Raw genomic sequence first — 18,570 nt, 5'->3', positions numbered from 1 at the left:
CGGCTCCCCGACCCCGGCCCGGCTCCCAGCCCCATGGGCCCGGCCGGGCTCCCCGGCCCGGCTCTGCGGGTCCGGCCCGGCTCCCCGACCCCGGACCGGCACCGCGCCCCCGGCTCCCGGCATCGCGCCCCCGGCCCCGCGCCCAGCCCGGCCCGGCACTGCGACCCTGGCCCGGCCTGGCCCCCGGCCCGGCACCGCGCGCGCGCCTGGCCCGGCTCCCGGCCCAGCACCATGCCCCCGGCACCGCGACCCCGGCCCCGCACCAAGAGGCCCCGGCCGAGCCTCCCGATTTTCCCGGACATGCCCGGCTTTTGGGGATTTCCCCCCGGATTTGAGCCCCCAAAAGCCGGACATGTCCGGGAAAATCCGGACGTATGGTAACCCTACCCACCTTGTCTTTCTAATATCCTGGGACAGACACGGCTACAACTACACTGCATAGTGCTTTAATTTTGGCCTTTCCAAATGTATGACTGCCTGACTTTGCAACCTTAATGTTCTTTTAACAGTGTTTTTGTACATAATATTAGAAGTGTTTAAACTCCTCAGACATAGGAACATACAGCTCTTACAGTGCTTTACCAGGATTTGCATGATTTTTATCTCCATTCCCAGTCAAACAGGCAGAACATTTGAATGAGGTCCCTCCTCCACCACGAGAAAGGACAGAACGCTGGAATCAGAAGAGTCTGTGACAATTTGAGAGAAAAGGGAAAAATTGAAGCGAGAACAGGGGAGCCTCCCTTGACCCTCCCCCACCTCCCTGCTAAGAGGAGAGGGGAACAGTCAGGAGGGAACAGAGGAGGCAGGAAGAAGAGACAGGCAGTGAGGGAAAGCTAGTGGGAAGCTGGGTTAAGGGTGCGAGTACAGTTGTGTGTCACAAAGGCAGAAAGCAAAGAGGTGAGAGGAAAAAAAAAATCAACAGAACCAGGGGAAGAGAGAGAGACTGTGAAATCCCCCTGGAAGGATAAGTGCCAACCTGGGTATCATCTCACTGTACTGAGGGTAAAAGGTTTGATTTACAGCCCAAGCCTCATTGAAATATAATGGTTAAAACCTTCTTCAATGAATAACTTGTGTTTCCAGGACAGTAACTAGTTCCGCTGACAGGTAAAAGGCTCAGAAGCTGACAATGTTAGTGCCAAAGAATTCATGACGTGGCTGCCAAATCCCAACACCGCACTGCTGTTATATGTATTTATAAAGGCACCCATCACCATACTACCTAGGTACATAATAGGGACCTACAGTTCATACTTGTCTCCAAGATGTTCACTATTCATTGCTAGGAAATAATACAAATAAACAGGAAATAACTATTAGAAAGTTACTTTTAAAGTGTTAGCTGCTTTGTGGTAACATGACAACTTTTTACTTAAGAGTTTCTAAAGTGTGTGTCAGCACCTTCCATTATAAACCCACATTCAGAAATTGAGAGAACCAGAACTGCCCTAAGATTTTCTAAAAGCTTTTTCTTCTGCTGATAATTGCTCATCTTAATTAATTAACATTAATTAGCCTCTTAGAGTTGGTAGGGCAACTCCCACCTTTTCATGTTCTCTGTATGTGTATATATATTTCCTTACTATATGTTCCATTCTATGCATCCGATGAAGTGGGCTGTAGCCCACGAAAGCTTATGTTCAAATAAATTTGTTAGTCTCTAAGGTGCCACAAGTACTCCTGTTCTTTTTGCGGATACAGACTAACACAGCTGCTACTCTGAAAGCACTTTCAAATTCTCACTCCTTACTCATAGGTGTTTGGAGTCCAGACCATCCTTTCCACTGGAAACCAAGGACTGCTAAAGAATCTGGAAAGGCAAGCCTTGGAAAATGCAAACTTATTTTAAAATGTTAAATCAAAAAAAGAAAACAAAAAAATAGGGACTAACATTTCCACATTTTCCCTCCAAAAATGAAATTAAGGTATCATGCAAAGGAGAAAAAAAATGTTCCCTTTTTTGCTACTTTGTGTAGGGCCTAATGTTATTTATGGTTTTGTTTGTTTATTTTTAAATTTTTGAAAATGCCCCCTCCTCCCTTGGTTTTGTTGGAAAACCCAGAGAAGCAGACTGGGAGCTTTCCTTCCGGGCAAGGGGTAGTCTAACAGCCCTTCTCTCTCCATTATTTGATAGTTAATCTGTAAGAGGCAAGAATAATTATCTGAAAGACAGCTAATGGAAGATTTATTAGATGTATTAACAATACAAAATGTGTAACAAAAAACAGATCCCAGGGAACTCCTGCAAATTAGGACTGAAGAAAGGTGAATGTCTGGAACCCATAACCACTTCTTTATAGCTGTGGTTATTAATTTACATGAGGAGAAATATACATTAAGTTACATCATACAAGCTCTGCCACTCAGCTAGTCATGTTAAGGTGTAAGCTGTCCCTCTTTTCGTTTACTGACTTGGTAACCTAGGGAAGACTCACAATTACATTCTTTCCCTTTTAATGGACTCCTTCCACCTAGGGCAGTCATCTGTTTTAAAGGCATTGAAATAATCCCTCATTAAATTCAGCTCACAATTGACACATAGTCTCTTATGAAGTGTGTGGGTCATTTCTGAGACACAACCATTCTCATTCGTGAAATAGTTTGTAGGGTGTATGTAATTCCATGATTAACCAACATGTGCCAGTAGCTTTTCTTGAATCCTCTCTTTTAGGTTTAAGACTGAGCTTGGGGCTGTTCACAGTTCTAGACCCTCAGATGAATTAGTTTCATCTTCTACAGTTTCCTGCCATCATGTGGAAATGTATTTTATGTAACTGTTGTGATATATTAGATCCCTCTTAATTTCTCAACCATCAGGTATATTGACAGCCACCTTCTCCATGAAGATTACAGACAAAACACGTAAAAAAGTTAAACTGCTAAGTGATACAAATTAGAGTTCTATTCAAGCAGGAGGAAAAATAGGTCAAGGACAGGGAGAATTGTTAGGGTTTATGGCACATACTTCTCACCTCCCCCCCCTTACAGAAGAGAGCAGAGAAATATTACCAACAAAATAATTACTCCAACAAAAACAAAGCTCACTTGTTTAAAAACTTGAGTTGCCAACACCAGAAAATTTACTTCTCAGTGTGTTGAAGAAATAATTCTTCTAAACCCAGATTTCTAACAATCTTGCTGTCTTTCAATATCTAAGCAAATTTTTAGGGTGCTTACATGCATTCCAGATTCAACGAGTATATCTAAAGAGAACAGGAATTCTGATTAAGAACCTAAATGCTGACCCACAAGAGCTTTTAAGCAGAATTTCAGATTTAGAATCCAAAAAAAAAAAAAAGTTCAGGAGGATTCCTAAATTATCTCCATTAGCTCCTTTAATTAAACTTTATATTTTAAGGTTATAATTCCTGGACAGATTTTCAAGAGTGTTAATCTTCCTAGAGAGTAAAATCAGTTTGTGGAACAGTGGAGAGTATTCAAACACACCATTTTCAAAGGCTGCATACAAGCAGCATTAAATATTTTCCCTCAAAAACACATCTATTTGTATTATTTTAGACAAAAAAGGAGTTAAAACATCTCTTTTATCTTCTCGTTTTATCTCAAGGGACTTAATTGCCTAAATCAATATTTGCTGATGTGGTTCAGCAGAGCCACTACATAGGACTGTAGCAATAGAACCAAAATATCTTAATCTTTTACTTCAAAAAAGTTACCTCTGAAATGAAGAATAAAGATTATCACCCGTAGGCAATATCCTTCTTTTTCTGAACTGTACTATCTTTACTAAGAAAAATAAAAGTTTCTACAGAGCATAAGTAGCACCTCGGGCCTATTCACTGTTGCCAACTCTCATGATTTTGTCATGAGTCTCATGATCAGTATTAAGCAAAAGAGTTCTGTGGCACCTTATAGACTAACAGATGTATTGGAGCATAAGCGTGAAAGCTCATGCTCCAATACATCTGTTAGTCTATGTGCCACAGGACTCTTTGTTACTTTTCACAGATCCATACTAACACGGCTACCCCTCTGATACATGATAATTATTGTTTTCCTTAAAGCTCCAGCTCCTAGAGTCAAGTGAATATGTGATAATTTCCACCTTCATTCTTACAGAAAAATGTGAGCCCTCATGGCTATGGAGAAAACTTCAAAATATAACCCCAGTGCACCCTAAAGTCTCAAAAAACAGAAGGCAAATTAAAAGAACATCACATCTATTATTTTTACATAATCTCATGATTTTAAAGCCAATCTATGTTTTTTGGTAAAACTAACGCATAACATTTGGGTTGGCAATATTGTTACCTTTAAGGCAACTTGACTATATACCAGTTTTAGAAACTTCCACCTCCTTTGGGAAGTTCTTGTCCTTTATATTGGAACTTTTCCCAGCATGCTCCAATTTTTGCAGCTGAACCTTTAAATTACAGATGAGGAAACAGCTGTAACCTTATAGTAACCAGTTTATAAACAATGAATGGATTACTGCAGGCTGGAACTTTTCCTTTCTCATGGTAATTTATTTATTTTTGGGCTCTGTTATAAAGTAGTTTTTAAAGATCATTTAGGTTTTCCTAACAATGACATATTATTTTTGGGGCTATAAAGCCTGAGTTTCTTTACTTCCCCCTAATCTAATCCCAGTTTTCCTTCCAAACTAGTTTCTTTATGGTGAGACAGCATCCTAGATCTTTTTTACATCTGAGTAATGATAAAAAGGAGTTACAGGCCCCCAAGTGTCTGTTATCACTGTACATATAGGCATGCAAGTAGGAGCTCTCAGAACTTATGCCCAAGTTATATTTTGTCATTATAATTAATTCAGCAGAGGTGGCAATAAGATTTTCACCTAAGAAAGGAGAAAGGGAAGCTTCCACTTGTCCTTTTAGTAGAAACTCTTCCTCTTAAGAAGAAAAAAAAGCTTCTGCTCCAGAATTTCATAACCAAATCATTTTTTTGAGGCGAGTCTGATAACTTTTCTTTTTTATGAGTGAGTCTCAAGGGGCTTGTGACAGGTTTCAGAGTAGCAGCCGTGTTAGTCTGTATCTGCAAAAAGAACAGGAGTACTTGTGGCACCTTAGAGACTGACAAATTTATTAGAGCATAAGCTTTCGTAGGCTACAGCCCACTTCTTCGGGGCTTGTGAAACACTTTTGGTACCTGGTCCTCTCATATTTCATATTGTCCCTCTCACTATTTAACACATTGAATATTTTCTTAGGCATCACTCAGTTCCTTTCGTCCCAAAACAAATGTTTGAACACCCTAAAGATGACTTTTAATTTTGCTATATCAGTGCTTTCATTAATGAGAAATGGTGTAACTTGACCCATTTCCTTCTGTGTTCTTGGAGTTAATTATCTAAGATGTGAAATGTATAGTTTATTATTGCACTCTTTTTTCCCCTGGCTGCTTTAAAAATCTCTATGCTCATCGTTTGTCTGTCGTTATAATTGTTTTTGCTGTATTGTCTCACTTCTCATGAGAATTTCACAACTGTGTTCTATATCAAATATTTGTCTTCATCATTGTGTAGTAACTTTCATGGAAATATCTCTACAGGGTGTGCACCTGACAATTTCCAGAATTCTGACATTTTGGTCCATGTTTGGTTCTTTACTAAGCAAACTGCAAACCTTTGTTTTCTCTCGATATAGTCTTTATGTGCTACTGTTATCTTAGATGGAGTATATATTATTTGATGGCGTATAGTATGTCATCACATAATTGGACTATAGTAAACATACAAAGGGGGCAAAGTTTACATTGTGAATTATCTTCATTTTCACATTTCCTGACTTATGAGTGAGTGAGTGACTGTGTAGGCAATGATGTGCATGAAGTCAGTGAGTGTCTCTCATGTGTAGGGAGAGCAGCATACTAGAGTTGAGTAATGTCATGAGGATGAGGAGGAGAACTTTGCTCAGAGACTTTCAATTTTGCTCTTCTTGGTTTGCCTGACCAAGTGATGTCTGTTGCTCTGCCACAAGCTGCAAAGCTAGTCATGTGACTAATTTATTACTTGTAAAACAGTTTTCATATTAATAGCAGTAGTTTTGTAGCTAAATTGTATGTATAATAGGTATTTTTAAAGTAATTAATTTTGTTACAAATATAGATTATGCAATTTTTCCAATTCATAAGAAATTTGTATAAATATGTTGCATTTACAAAAGATTAATGAATGTACAGGAGAACCAAACTCATTTTTATCTAGTCAGGGGTGTGCACAAGGGGGGGGGGGGGGAAGAGGGGGCCCCCCCCCCCCCCCCAATAATTGGCAGGGGGCAGAACTCCTCTGGTGCGAGGGCAGGGGCAGGGAGAGTAGGAGAGAGTTCATTAGGAACTATAAGTTCTGTATTTGTCTGAGGTCACCAAAATGTGCTGCTGTTGTATTTCTTACTATGCAGGAGACAGCTATAAACCCAGGTAAAAAGTTAATACAGTATGCTCCAGTTCTTAGATAAGCTGAAACCTGCATTTTCCTATAATCAAAATAGAGAGAAGGGATTCAGAGAGAAAAGTTGTCTGGAAATGTAGCAGGCTCAGCTCTGGTGGGCCAAGTTGGAAGCAAATTCCAGAATCAAGGGGCCTGCACAAAGAATACCCTACTAGCCACTGCCTCACCTTTTTCTCATCACTTCAATCAATAAGATAGTGACAATGAATATGAAGAAATCAATTTTTTAAAAACAGTGTTGCTGGATCGATGCCTACATTGGAAAGATGAGCAAAGTGTTTAATGGAATCAATGCATCCTTGCTGTGGTATCTTTGCTTAGCGTAGCCACAACCTACAAGTGTCACAAATTAAACTCCATACTGTTTATGATAGTATTCCTCAGTTTCTGACTCATACTTCTATCCTGAACTGGAAGATTACATAATTATCAAGGAATAATCACCCTCCAAAGACATTAAACACCATTATCTGAGAAAACTATTCTTAGTCTGGCCCTAAATGAATTTAGGGATAATCAGATAGGTAATAAGGTTGTACTAATATTGCCAAAAACACTTGGTGCCAAATTTTGTCATCAGGGTACCTACTTGACTTTTATGCATGACCTTTGGTGACCTTTAAAGAAACCTAACAAATGGGGAAAAACACATGGATATTCAGTAAAGCTGAGAAAACTAGCATGCCTCTTTCTGACTTATTGAAATGTATGAAATTGGTACTCTGCAGTGTAGTGAATATTTTTAGCTATCAAAGCAGATAATTTCAGGAGACCTGCCCGGCCATGAAAAATGCCAACATTTCATGTTTGTAAAAACTGTGGAATATGACAACAAACCACCTGCCCTTTTAGTGCAATTTAATATTTGTAAATTAATTTGGGTCTCTGTGAATAATGCATTTGCTTGTAAATATTCAAGAACAATTTGCACCAACATTTTTCAGCCTACAAGTTTATTTGTGAACTGTTTGACTTTTTGTTGTTGTGATGTCTGACGAGTCAGCTGAGTCACAAAATAATATCTGATCCCTAATCAAATGAGCAAAACCTTTCAAACAGGAGAATGAGGACTAGTGAATGATGAATGACAAATAATGAACACCACTGTTTGTATGTTCAATGCAAATATTCATATGGAGAAGAGCCATACCCTAAACACTTGTAATCGTACAAATGTTCATGAAGAGCAAAGAAAGGGTCTGAACATGGTTGTGTCAAACAGCTGTTTGATATCATAAGGAATGTTTTCAAATACTACTTACATAGTACTTAACCAGCTCTATTATCCTGGTTTAAGTTAAAGCAACTGTGTCCTTTTGGAAATACAGGTCTGTCGCATCTTACGCGCATTTAACATGCGCGAATTCAGCTTTACGTGGTCAGCAAAAACAAAAACAAAAGAGAAAAATAACAATTTAAATACTGTTCCTGTAGTGCAGGCGATTCCGCCCACCATTACACTCAATGTAATTTTGACTATACGCGGTTTTCGCTTTACACGCTGACTGTGGAACGTAACCCCAGCGTAAGATGAGACAGACCTGTAATTGTTTCCATTCTCATTCCATTCTATCTTTCTCTCTTGTTAACGGCTGCAACACCTCATCTCTGGTTGGGAAAACAAATAACTAGTACCCTTTGATGCCCCTGCATGAAATAGTTGTCATAATGTGCCCTCTTAACAAATCTGTAAATCTTTCCTCCTGAGGTCAGTAGCTTGGACATACTTGATGTCTGTTTCCCAACTCAGAGGGGAGAGTTACTACTCTGTTCTGGCAACTATCCCAAATCTTTTGCATGGCAGTATATTTCCTGAATACTTCAAGACTGGGAAATTCAATGGGAGTTGGCCACCTAATTCCCTTACACTACTTTAAAAATCCCAGTTTAAGTGACAGGTGCTCAAAACATACTAGGTCCATTTATTAATTTGAAATAATGGAGATACACTTGGGATGAATTTAGCTCACTGTGTAGAGGTTAGTTTTATGCTAAATTGCAATCACCTGAAAACTTCAGCCACAGTTTTTATATATTTCTAAACCTCATTGCACTAAGGGCAATTAGTTAGGAATTCTGAGAAGTCTACTGTTTCTGGGCCAAATTCAACCTTTCAATGCAGTAGCCACATGGACTTCTATAGGACTATTCAGCTGAGTACAGTAAGCAGGAGTTGACCTTCCATTGTGATGACTGGATATCCACCAATTAAAATCATTAGTAACTGCTCAGATTTTAAGGTTGGTAACTAAATAAATACACAGAGATATTTAGAGTTCTTCTGTCTTCTCAGAAAATGAGGAAAGAGCTGGTTTATCTTCAACTAAATATCTACCTGAAACTTCCTGGACACTACGATCAGCTTCAACAATGGAACCCTACAGAAAACTATATACAAGAAACCCGGGGATCTCCAAACCTATCTTCACAGATCCAATAACCAACCCTAAACACACCAAGAAATTTGTTATCTACAATGAGGTAGTCAGATACCAAAGAATATGCTCTGAGGAGAAAATCTGGGATATACACCTTAACACACTCAGAACCTCCTTCACCAAACAAGGACATTCCACCAGAGAAATAGATCGCATCATGGAATGGGTCACTCAAATACCTGAGAGAACCTGCTTCAATACAGAAAAAAACCCACCCTCTGACCCCACATCCCTAATTATCACCGACCCATTCCTCACTGGAACCCATATGGGGTATCACCAAACATCTACAACTCATACACAATAGGGATGCCATCCTGAAAGAAATCTTTCATGAAACTCCACTTCCAGCCTTCAAACAACCCCCAATCCTCTCCAAGCTCATAATCAGAAGCAACCTCCCCACAAACCAGGACACACCAACTCAAAGCAGCACCAGACCCTGACAGAACAACAGATGCAAAATCTGAAGACATGTCGCCACTGCTACAAGGATCAACAACAGCCCTCACAACACAGCTTTCAAGATCCCTGGGTCCTACACATGCCTATCACAACATGTGGGGTCCTGCATTCGGTACACTAAATGCCCCAATAACAACTATGTGGGTGAAACAGACAATCACTACATTCCTGAACAGGGCCGGCTCTAGGCACCCGCAAAACAAGCAGGTGCTTGGAGTGGCACATTTGCAGGAGGCGGCATTTGGGTCATCCTTTATTTATTTATTTATTTATTTTTACATTCACTTCCTCCCCTCTCACAACCCTGCAGAAGCAGAGCCATGGAGCAGCTGGAGATCCAGCATGGGAGCTGAGAACCCATGGGACCCTGGGAGCTGTAGTTCCTTGCCTAGCTCCCTGCCTATAGAGCCAGCCCTGGAGCAGGAAAAGAACTACATTTCCCAGCAATCCCTTGGCAGCTATCAACAGGAAAGGGAGGAGGAGGGAGTGAAGTAGCAGAGCCATGCTGCAGCTTGCTGTGAGTCAAAAGGGGTGGCACTGTGAATGGGGAACAAGTGTGCCTAAGGAGTAGAAGGCTTTGCCCAGAAAGACATCCCTAGACTGGATTAGGGATACTTGTGTGACCTCAACTTGCAGCCCCCAAAGAAGGAATTGGGTGGACTAAATGGACAGTGCCCCTCTCTATCTGAAGCCTAGCAAGGGAGGTACGTGGATTCCACTAGAATTTAAAATGAAAAGTAAGGGAGGGGAGGCTCTGGACCTGGGCAGCTTTAGATATAGTACCAGGAAGATTTCCACTTCTGAGCCATGGAAGCAGAAATTGACTTTTCCTTTCCAGATATAGCTAATATTCAGAAAGGGAATCTAGCACCTGCCTTCCAGATTTGAACACCCTCAAAATTCAGGAGTGCTCAAGCTCAATTCAGGCAGCTGTTACTTCATTTCTCCCAAATCAAATATACTGATCCACTGTAACTTGCTGTAGAAAAAGTAGGATAAAATTGAGAAAGAAATGCTTCCCAGTGGTTTTTAGAACTGGAATTGCTATTTTCAACAGCCATTGACTTTTTTTTTTTAAGTTTTATTTGTTTAAAAGGAAGACAGTGATATTGCATTGGCAAATTCCCCATAGAAAGAAAGAGTGGAACAAAAGAATAATAAAGGCACCTCAACTTTTCCTCATTTATGTAGGACAGTCTTATAATATGCATCCAGATATCCTCCAATTACACCAGCTGAAAATTGTTCCACTTTACTGCAGTTCTGTAACCATATGGGAACCAATCCTGTCTGTGTTCTGTGCACATCCAAGATTCCTGCTGAATGACCCACCCTGGGAGCGAGTTACCAGTGACCCACCCAGGGCTGGGGCGGCAGGAGAGTGCAGGTTGAAGGGAGGGCACTGGTGTGGGGAAAAGAGGGAGCCCAGCACTAGGGCAGCAGGGTGTGTGTGTGTGTGTGGGGGGAGAACCCAGGGCTGGGGCAGCAGGGGAGTGCGGGGTGGGGGGCGGGAGCCTAGGGCTGGGGGGGGGGGCAGCAATAAACCTAGAGCAGGTCCTGTTCCTGAATGAACTCTCACAGGAGAATGATAAGATAAAAATACCACATCTCCATCGCTTGTGTGTGAACACTTTTCACATAGGTCAGATATAGAGTGATTGCTATCAGTCCTTATCCTCAAAGGACACTTGCACAACCCTTTCAAAAGACAAGCCTGGGAACTTAAATTCATAACTTTGCTAGACACCAAAAATCATGGACTGAACAGAGACACTGGATTTATGGTTTATTACAACTATCTATAACCCACTAACAATCCCTCCCAGCTACTTCCCTCTTCCCACTGCCACATTTCTTTTCCTCCCTATGACATGAGGGGTGTTAATGGGCCACTTCACCTTAAATAGTCCCTTGAAATATGTGTTAATTACTCTTACTAAACAATCTATTCCACCTTGTGACACTGACATTCTGAGGCCTTTTTCTTTAATTAAAAGCCTTCTTTTTACGAACCTGATTAATTTTTCCTTGTTTTTAGATCCAAGGGGGTTGGATCTTGATCCACCAGGCGTTGGTGGGAGGTAGGAGGGGGGATGGTTAATTTCTCCTTGTTTTAAGATCCAAGGGGTTTGGATCTGTATTCACCAGGGAATTGGTGAAGAGTCTCTCAAGGCTTCCCAGGGAAGGGAATTAGCACATTTGGGAGTGGTGGCAGCGGACCAGATTTAAGCTGGTAGTTAAGCTTAGAAGTTTTCATGCAGGCCCCCACATTTGTACCCTAAAGTTCAGAGTGGGGAAGCAGCCTTGACATGGTGGCAGAGGTGGGATCTTATCAAACTGTCTGTACTGGGCTAGCTTGATTATCACTTCAAAAAAATTTTTTTCTCTTACTTAATTGGCCTCTCAGAGTTGGTAAGACAACTCCCACCTGTTCATGCTCTTTGTATGTGTGTATATATATCTCCTCAATATATGTTCCACTCTATATGCATCCGAAGAAGTGGGCAGTAGCCCACGAAAGCTTATGCTCTAATAAATTTGTTAGTCTCTAAGGTGCCACAAGTACTCCTGTTCTTATGTACACTGGCACTTTAGAGTGCTGCAACTTTCTCCTCAGGGGTGTGAAAAAACACCCACCTGAGTGCTGCAAATTTCAGCACTCTAACGTGGCAGTGTAGACAGTGCACCAGTGCTGGGAGCTGCACTCCCAGCACTGGGAGCTATTCCCCTCGTGGAGGTGATTTTTTATAGCAGTGGGAGAGCTCTCTCCCAGCGCTCTGCCGCGACTACACAGCCACGTTAAAGTGCTGCCATGGCAGCGCTTTAACATTGCTAGTGAAAACATGCCCTGAGGCTGTGTCTACACTACATCACTGACAGATGTGCAGCTGCACCAATGCCTAAGCTTCCAGGAGAGAGCTCTCCTGTCGACTTAATAACTCATGCCTCTGCAAGAGTGGTAGCTTTGTTGGTGGGAGAGGTTCGCCAACATAGCACTATCTACACTGGTACTTTGGTCGGTATAACTTATGTCGCTCAGGAGTGGATTATTCACACCCCTAAACAATGTAAGTTATACCAAAGTAATTTGTGGTGTAGACGTAGTTTGAGTAAAGCGCGGCAGTGCTTTAACGTGACTGTGTAGTCGCGGCACCGGTATTCTCCCAGCGCTATAAAAAAACCACCTCCACGAGGGGAGTAGCTACCAGCGCTGGGAGCACAGCTTCCAGCACTGGTGCACTGTCTACACTGACACTTTACCGCGCTGAAACTTGCAGTGCTCAGGGGTGTATTTTTTCACACCCCTGAGCAAGAAAGTTGCAGCGCTGTAAAGTACCAGTGTAGACAAGCCCTAAGTTTCCCAGAGCTGAAGAAGAGTTCTGTGTAAGGTTGAAAGCTTGTCTCTCTCACCAACAACTGTTGGTCCAATAAAAGATACCACACCCACCTTGTCTCTACCTGAAAATAAGTTATTTTTACTGAAGATTTTCAGCTAAAATATAGAAGCACATAAAACCTCATATTAGCACTGCATGCAAGTGTACAAGCAATGGAAACCAAAAGTTAGAGGGACACTGTCATCTTAACTTTGACCCAAATTTTAAACTTGGTAAACAAGCTTTAATAAGGACTAAGAGCAACAAAAACAATTCCACAATTAAAAAAAATCCAATTAATACCATTGTTTTTAAATAAAAACGTTCCCTTATATTCTTTAAACCTGAAATATTGCAGCACTTAGGACCTCAAATTGAAAATGACTACTGCAGGGATCTGCAACCTTTGGCATGCAGCCCGCCAGGGTAAGCACCCTGGCTGGCCGGGCCGGTTTGTTTACCTGCCGCGTCCGCAGGTTCGGCCGATTGCGGCTCCCACTGGCCGCGATTCGCCGCTCCAGGCCAATGGGGGCTGCGGGAAGCGGCGCAGGCAGAGGGATGTGCTGGCCACTCTTCCTGCAGCCCCCATTGACCTGGAGCAGCGAACTGCGGTCAGTAGGAGCCGCGATTGGCCAAACCTGTGGACATGGCAGGTAAACAAACCGGCCCGGCCCGCCAGGGTGCTTACCCTGGCAGGCTGCGTGCCAGAGGTTGCCGATCCCTGGACTATTGGTTTAAATTGTCCAAATGACAGCAATAAAAAAGGCAAACAATGAATATAAATAGTGACAATTAAATAGGTTTTACAAATTTTTACTCAATCAAAGGTGTGAGCAATATAGGTAAACATGTGTTGTTAATAACATCATTTTAAAGTTTTTGTCCTTGTATTGTATCATATCCTTATACTTCAGACTCACATTTACATCCATCTACCCAGAGGTAAGATAAGGGTATAGAAAGGAATCTCATGCAATGGGAAAAAGCAGCTTTTCTGTTTATGATGAAACTATATATAAAAAGATCCTCTGATAATCTGGATCATAGTACAGTCAAACTAAGGGTATGTCTACACAACCAACATTAAAGCGCTGCCTTGTGGCTGTGTAGTCACGGCTCCAGAGCTGGGAGAGTAATGTTTGGTAATAAAACCACCTCTGCGAGGGGAATAGCTACCCAGCACTATCTACACTGCCACTGTACAGCGACGAAACTTGCATCGCTCAGGGTGGTGTTTTTTCACACCCCTGAGCAAAGAATTTTTCAGCGCTGTAAGTGGCAGTGTAGACAAGGCCAAATATTCTTAATTTATATTCTCCCTCCAGAAGGCTAAGGCCGTATACAAACTCAACATGGTGTTAATTTGATCATTTGCCTCTGAAAAGAGCTGCCACAGTGAGATAATAGAATACTGTGGCACAGTGGGCTTCTGCAATTGCCAGCAAATTAGTCTTTTAGCTGTGACTATAGCTCAGAATATGAACTGTTAATAGGAAAAGCATTGATGAAAGAAAAAGTCAGTAGTACAAGATTAAGAAACCTTCTACAAATTATTTTATCATGAATTAAATAATGTTATAGTTGCGCAAAATTACAAACTTTGCTTCCTTTCTCATCTGTTATCAACGCATAACTTTATGAGGGCAGGAGTTTCCACTCACATGCATTAACATAACATACTGTAAAAATGACCACATGCTATGTGTGCAGAGGTATATGTAGAAAACATATTGAACAAGGGCTCTTACCTGAGTGTGTGGCTTCAGGAAAGGATGCAGGACCATAGATTCAGTGTTTGCAGCTCGTCAACTTCAGGAGAAATGCTAAGAACAGAACTCCAACCTGCATGTGACTTTCATTGACCTGACAAAAGCATTTGATAGAGTCAGTCAGGAGGGCCATTGGACTATCATGGCAAAATTTGGTTGCCTGGAGAAATTCATTGCAATGTTTCGGCAATTCAATGATGGCATGCTCACTCGCATTGTGGGTGACAGTGACTCACTGTCAGTGAGTCATCTGAACCATTCCCAGTCACCAATGGAATCAAGCAGGATTGTGTGTTGGCCCCAACCCTCTTCAGTATGATGTTCTCTGCCTTTTATGACTGTGACACCGGGATTGGCATCAGATACCAGAGTGATGGCAAGCTCTTCAATTTGAGGCGACTACAGGCAAAGATGAAGGTACAGAAGTGACTGTTCGCAATCTTCTGTTTGCTCATGACTGTTCAGTGAATGACAAATCTGAGTCTTACATGCAGCGGACTATGGACTATTTCTCTTCAGCTTGTGACAACTTTGGTCTCACAATTAACATAAAAAAGACACAAGTGATGTACCAGCCTGCACCAGGAAAGTGTTACGTAGAGCCTGCTATCACAGTGAACGGCAAAACCCTCCAGTGGACAAGTTCACCTACCTCGGTGGTACATTGTCATCTGCAGTTCACATTGATGATGAAACCAATGCCAGAATTGCCAACGCAAGAGTGGCCTTTGACAGACTATGTGCAAATATGTGGGAGCGTAGAGGCCTGAAGGTCTACAAAGCTATCGTGTTCCCAACTCTGATGTATGCATGTGAAACCTGGACATGTTACAGACGCCATGCTATGAAGCTGAATCACTTTCACATGGGCTGTCTGAGGAAACTGATGAGGATAAAATGGCAAGAAAGGGTTTCAGATACTGAGATTCTCATATGGGCAGGCATTCCAAGCATCTATACTCTGTTGATGAAATCACAGATGAGATGGGCAGGCCATGTCACCAGAATGTCAGATGAGCGACTGCCAAAGATCTTTTATGGCAAGCTAAAGGAGGGAAAGTGCTCTCAGGGAGGCCAGAAGAAATGTTTCAAGGACTCCCTCGAGTTATCCTTGGGACATTTCAACATTGACCCAGAGTTTTGGGAAGATCTTGCTCATGATCATTCTACCTGGCAAAGCCTCATCCATACTGGAGCTACAATCTATGAGCAGTAGGGTGACCAGACAGCAAATGTGAAAAATCAGGACAGGGGTTGGGGGTAATAGGAGCCTATATAAGAAAAAGACCCAAAAATTTGGACTGTCCCTATAAAATCGGGATATCTGGTCACCCTAATGAGCAGAGAACTACTGAGGCAGAGCAGACATGCCAGCAGCGTAAATCTCACAACAGCAGCATGTCCGCTGTTAATCAAGTAATCCATAGCGGCATCTCTTGTTCAGTGTGCCACAGACAGTTCAAAGTTCGAATTGGCCTGATCAGCCACTCACGTGTTCACAGAAACCAAACCAACCTGTGATGTTATGGTCATCTTCGAACTCAAAGGGTGAACAACCAAACCAAATGTAGAACAATAATGGAGAAAAATCAGTGCACTTAGCCCTTGGACATACAAAATTTTCCAAGGCCTGTTGACCGATGGTTCTCATCTGGCAGACTGAGGAATATCACTGGCTAGTTCAAGATGAGTTCTATCTGGGCCTTGTGAGTAGAGATTTAAAAGAAAAGAAGTCAGGACTCTTCAAAGTTCACATGGATGCAGAGGACCACCTGGGTGTGGGAGTGGAATCGTTTTGGTGAACTCCGTTCACATTCTATTAGATTGGAGTCTATTTCACAAAGACACCATGTGGTTCATTTGTTGAAACTGACGTTAAGGACTGAATAGGCAGGGAGACTAGACTACTCTTTATCACCTTCCCTCCAAAATAGGGATGTGGGGATTAATAGGTACAGTGGTGGGGCAGTAAAGGGAAGTTTGCACAACAATTTCTTGCAATGTACTCAATGTGTGTGGTGGATAAACATAGGATTTCTCTTTGTTATGGTATTAATTTAACAGCTTTTCTGAGCGCTAAAATACATTATGCTGAAACAATATTTTATACCACTTTTTACACTCATCTTACCTTAAAACCTATTAATAACTAGACGACACTCTCCAGCTTGAGTGGCCTACTAGTGTCTGACACAACTAAGAATTAAAAGTGGCAGAACTGGAGAGGCTATGAATTAGAGGAAGAAGGAAGTCTTCTATGCATGTGGAGAGCAGTAATCACTCACAAAAGTCATGTCAGCAAAAACAACAGGAAATGCCTGTGCTTGACCTTTATTCATAGGAGAAGGGAGATCCAGCATCACTTCAGAGCAGCTTTTGCAACATATCAGTGTATAACTTTTATAGGAATAAAAAATCACCATTCAGAATTAGAAACAAATATATAAATACAATATGCAGTAATGGGCACTTAGGGGGCAAACGGTACATCTAAAAATCTAAGAATGTTAAATATGGGTTGGGTTTTTCTTTTTTTAAATCCCAACACTCCTTTTAAATATATATATATGTCACTTTTAAAAGTTGCATTCCAAATACTGAGAATTTTGAGTATATATTGTGTATATATAAACATGGTATACATAAGGATTTTAACAGGATTCTGATTATTGATGTTCAGAATACTTGAGTTTAGTTTCATGCTTAGTTATCAGAATATTAGTGGAAGGTATTCATATTTGTGCTTAGAAAACTGAGTTCTGATTATTTTTCTGTAGATCATGTTCATAAACCCTGATTTGCATATATCTGTAAATGACACATCTTTTCACACAGAAAAAGGATGTATTTGTCCAGTAAGAAAACCAACTTATTGTAAAATAGAAATTAATGTCCTACAATGTCTTGATATTTTGTGTCATAGGAATAATATATTTAAAAGGTTGTTGAATTACTGAATTAAGAGACAGCACTACACAGTCTTTTGTCTGTGATGCAGTATTTTCCTTTGCTGAATATACTAATCATCCCACTTTGTATACCCTCTTGAATTGCAAGAGAACTGTAAACATTTAGCCGTAGGAAACAGCCTCATATTGAGGGTCAACAAATATATAGCCTAGAAAATTTTGCAAATCCCTGGAACCCTTCTCTATTCAGTCATCATCTTTTACATATACAGAGTATAGGATGTTTACACACATATAAAGAATATGTATATAGACAGCCTGAGTTTGAAAATATCACATATTCACTATTACTGGAAGAATAAAAAAAAGTTTGAGCCTGATTATAATTCCCAAGATGATAACATTATTTCATAACTAAGAGATGTTCTATTACAAATAGGGTGACCACATCCTTTCTGTAGTGGGGGGAGCAAAACTGGACACAATTTTCCAGGTGTGGCCTCACCAGTGCCAAATAGAGGGGAATAATCACTTCCCTCGATCTGCTGGTAATGCTCCTACTAATGCAGCCCAATATGCCGTTAGCCTACTTGGCAACAAGGGCATGCTGTTGACTCTCATCCAGCTTTTCATCCACTGTAATTCCCAGGTCCTTTTCTGCAGAACTGCCACTTAGCCAGTGGGTCTCCAGCCTGTAGCAGTGCATGGGATTCTTTCATCCAAAGTGCAGGACTCTGTACTTGTCCTTGTTGAATCTCATCAGATTTCTTTTGGCCCAATCCTCCAATTTGTCTAGGTCACTCTGGACCCTGTCCCTACTCTCCAGCATATCTACCTTTCCCCCCAGCGTAGTGTCATCCGTGAACTTCCAGCAATCCATCCCATCATCCAGATCATTAATGAAGATGTTGAACAAAACTGGCCCCAGGACCGACCCCGGGGGCACTCCACTTGATACCGATGCCAACTAGACATCGAGTTGTTGATCACTACCCATTGAGCCCAATGATCTAGCCAGCTTTCTATCCACCTTATAGTCCATTCATCCAATCCATACTTTTTTAACTTGCTGGCAAGAATACTGTGGGATACTGTATCAAAAGCTTTGCTAAAGTCAAGATATATCACGTCCACTGCTTTCCCCATATCCACAGAGCCAGTTATCTCATCATAGAAGGCAAT

At 41.4% G+C, this 18,570-nt stretch overlaps 1 long non-coding RNA gene across 1 annotated transcript in view; it reads right to left on the bottom strand.

Moving 5' to 3' along the window:
- LOC117871203 overlaps positions 1 to 14,569 on the bottom strand; it is a 27,483-nt gene extending 12,914 nt beyond the window's left edge. The window contains exons 1-2 of the long non-coding RNA XR_004644178.1: positions 14,459 to 14,569; positions 583 to 689 (exon numbers count right to left, since the gene is read on the bottom strand). This is a non-coding gene — a long non-coding RNA (uncharacterized LOC117871203). The remainder of the gene's footprint in view (positions 1 to 582; positions 690 to 14,458) is intronic.
- Positions 14,570 to 18,570: the final 4,001 nt, after the last annotated feature.

Source organism: Trachemys scripta, chromosome 1, assembly GCF_013100865.1.
Source record: "Trachemys scripta elegans isolate TJP31775 chromosome 1, CAS_Tse_1.0, whole genome shotgun sequence".
Lineage (NCBI taxonomy): Eukaryota > Metazoa > Chordata > Testudines > Emydidae > Trachemys > Trachemys scripta.
Note: the sequence above shows the minus strand (reverse complement) of the source record. Positions and strands in the feature narration are given on the sequence as shown.